Source organism: Polypterus senegalus, chromosome 4 (genome assembly GCF_016835505.1).
Source record: "Polypterus senegalus isolate Bchr_013 chromosome 4, ASM1683550v1, whole genome shotgun sequence".
In the NCBI taxonomy this organism is placed as follows: domain Eukaryota; kingdom Metazoa; phylum Chordata; class Cladistia; order Polypteriformes; family Polypteridae; genus Polypterus; species Polypterus senegalus.
This window is the reverse complement of record NC_053157.1, coordinates 218977778-218981033: the sequence shown is the minus strand read 5'-3', so window position 1 is coordinate 218981033 and position 3256 is coordinate 218977778. Positions and strand designations below refer to the sequence as shown.

At 39.3% G+C, this 3256-nt stretch overlaps 3 long non-coding RNA genes across 3 annotated transcripts; all 3 read right to left on the bottom strand.

Annotated features, from left to right (window-relative positions):
* Window positions 1-333: 333 nt before the first annotated feature.
* On the bottom strand, window positions 334-1066 carry LOC120528005. Its single transcript, XR_005633449.1, has 3 exons — window positions 1048-1066; window positions 865-929; window positions 334-373 (listed from the first exon to the last, which is right to left on the bottom strand). It is a non-coding gene; the product is annotated as an uncharacterized LOC120528005 (long non-coding RNA).
* Window positions 1067-1898: 832 nt separating this feature from the next.
* On the bottom strand, window positions 1899-2599 carry LOC120528003. Its single transcript, XR_005633447.1, has 4 exons — window positions 2543-2599; window positions 2268-2318; window positions 2135-2183; window positions 1899-1988 (listed from the first exon to the last, which is right to left on the bottom strand). It is a non-coding gene; the product is annotated as an uncharacterized LOC120528003 (long non-coding RNA).
* A 1-nt stretch (window position 2600) lies between these two features.
* LOC120528004 lies at window positions 2601-3256 on the bottom strand. The gene is made up of 4 exons (XR_005633448.1): window positions 3125-3256; window positions 2889-2921; window positions 2713-2766; window positions 2601-2611 (listed from the first exon to the last, which is right to left on the bottom strand). It is a non-coding gene; the product is annotated as an uncharacterized LOC120528004 (long non-coding RNA).

Sequence of the window (3256 nt, the reverse complement as noted above, 5' to 3'; positions counted from 1 at the left end):
CTGGAAATGCTTTACACTTTTGTATGCATTTTGCATGCATTTCCAGTCATCATATTCTTATTCAAATAAGAAACAAAAATCTCATATTTGAAAGCAAAACTTGGTTGCCTATGCATCCACTACCAATACTGGATTATTACAAAACCATGTCTGCAAATCTTAAAGATAGTCACAGCTAGTAGACATTAGGCGGAAATCAAGTTATAAATCAAATTATTACAGGTTGGCAAGGGGTAATGTTCTTGCCTTAGCCAACATGAAATATGGGCTTACCTTCTATTGCTCTATAAACCTTTGTGTTCTCCAAAGGTTTCTTGCCCCTTTTCCCCTTCCCTTCATATTAAACCTCGCCATCAGGGCATTACTGAAGAGCCTAAAAAAAAAAGACATTTATAAATCAATGTGAGTGATATACATAGGAACAACATCAATGTACTATAAAGGCTTTATGACGTGTGATCAGTGTACCCTAGGTTGGCCCCCTCTTTTCAGAACAGCTGCTGCTGGTCTATAAGACCACAATGCATTGTGAATTTATAATTTCACTTAATTTTTATCTAGTATGACATACTCAGACATTGTTTTATGCAAACAGAAATGAATGTTATAATGGGAGTAAATGGTGCAAAAAATGTCTGCAGGGTAAAAGATGGAACTTTTTCTTCTACAGTATATTATAGTCTTATTATTAGATCCAAGCTTCAAAATTTCATAAAAAACTGAAATGCAAAAAATTTATCAAGGGGCACAAAAGGGTTAAGCAAGAAAAAAGGCAAATGAAAACATGCTGGTCCACACCCAGAATAAAAAAGTTCAAGCAGAGCACCCACCCACCCACAATTCATACTGTATGTAGAAACATACCGGTCAAGGACTTTGTGGACACAATCCTTGGTGTTTTTCCCTCCAATACGTGCAATTTGCAGCACCTGTTGGAATAAGTCCATTATAAAGTTGACTGACACTCCTCAGAGGAACCGAACAGTTTTGCACTGTATTGTATTGTGTTATGCAAGACTCCATTATTTTCAGACTTGTAAAACCTACCAGGGTATCAAAAGCTTGCATCACAGAGGCGTTGCTCCTCTGCCTCAAAATCCACCATAGTCTCCATCCTCAAAATGTGCACGGCTGAAGAGGCAGGTTCTGCTTTTTTGTACTGATCGCGCAGGTCAAACAGCAGGGTTAAGACCTTTTTCTGAAACACTGAAATACATTTGTTGATTACTATGATTACCTTAGAATAGCAAGGCTAGCTAGCTGGTTCAAAATTATTTTTGTAATCAGTTTCAGTTTTTATCAATACAGTAGATAGTGTTGGAGAAAGAAAAAAGTTCAAACAAATGTTATAATATAACATGATTGAAACTACCCTACAATTGATGGTAGAAAAACAAGCCACTGCTATAACTGAAAAGCAGTTTGTGTAGACCGAGAGAACAGTAGACAAAGAGAGAAAGTTGTAGTATTAAGTCTCACTCTCTCTCTCATCTCACACTGCCAATAGATCAAATACTTACCATCCGTAGGCAATGGGAATGTCCATTTTAGATCTGTCACTGCATCTGCACCACAGAAAGTTTAATTTAGACATTACCAAATGATAAACTTTAACAGATTCGGGCAGGATTAGAAGAGAAATAATCTTAAATAACGTGATTAAAACAATTACAGGTTCATCAGTACGACTAACTGAATTACAAAGTGTTTTGATGAAATTGCGGCCTTTGGACAACTCACCATGCCTTGGCCCGTCATAGGGGGGGCTGGTAAGATCACTGTGCCGGGATCTTTCATCACATCTGTAGGCATCAGTACGTTGTGACCTGTCATGCCTGTCCGTGTGCCTTGAACCACCGTGCCGTGATCTGGACCTGTCCGTGTGCCTCGAACCACCATGCTGTGACCTGGACCTGTCCGTGTTCCTCGAACCACTGTGCCGTGATCTGGACCTGTGTCTGTATCCTCTGCTGGACCTACCTCTGGACCTAGTACCATTTAAATTTATTTTAAATCACTTGGACATAATACCATAACATGGAAACAGACTAACACCTACTGGTTGGCGAACAATATGTGCTGGAGACCAACCAGTAGAAGCCAGCCAATACTGTGCCTTATCCTGTTTCTTTACCTAGAGCGATAGCCATCCATGGGACAACCTCCTGCTGCATGTCGAGATCCTGAAAAACCACAAAGAATGTTCTTACACAAAGATGATAAAATAAAAAAGTGACTGTTTAAAGAGAGATGAGATGAATTCTCACTAGGTGTCGACAGATCTCCACACCGAGGTGCTGTGCTTGCAGTTTGAGGGCCTGAAAAAGACAGAATATTCAAAGGTGCAAAATTATTGAAAGGAAACAAAAGATGACCTTTAGCTGTGATGGACACTTGGGCTGAATCCCATTTTACCCTTAAGCCCTCTTTTGTCCCTTCCCTTTATGCTCAATTCAGAAGCAGTGAGAAATTCACCATCTTGAATGGACTTTTAACTTTGTTCAATGGGATGGTTGATGCGAGGGGAGAAGTAAATACTCACAAGGAGTGGACATTTCACTGCCCTGAGAACTGTCCGCACGCTCCACAGACCTGGCTTGATCTTCAGAGGCTGAAACACATGAATCAGTGTGAATTGTGTGTATACACAAGACAGTACCATGCTTCATAAGTTGTCATTATTCCCACATGCATTGAGATTCAAGTTGGTACCTTGAATGGACCACAGCTTTTTTGGTGCAGTGGGGTATTTGGGCAGCTTGACACCTATACAGAGGTAATACAGTGAAAATAAGCATATGCATCTCAAAAAAAAAATGGAATAACCTTATTTAAAAAAAGTTATTAATCTTGAAACAAATTATAAAGTCATTATAGAAAACCATTACCCCTGATGTTCTCTTCATCTGAATCTGTCAATTCTACAAAAAATGTTTATACACATTTAAGTCAAAAATTTGAGGCCCAATATGTCAGATTACAAATGTCATCTATCTATACATGCAAGAAACATCTGCCTGTGTGCGAGTGTCTGTGTGTGTTTTCCATGCATAATTCTCAAACCATCCATCTGACTGACCTCAAAATTGATACACATCTTGTTACTTGAGAGTAAGAAACATACCATTTCTTACAAAGCCCTCTGGAGTTCCTTTTTTAGTGCGGTTCCTCGTCAATTTAAATGGCACCTCATCATCGTCGTCGTCCTCTGCCTGACTGGTCAGGTTGTAATTGTCACATTCACGATGACTGGCTA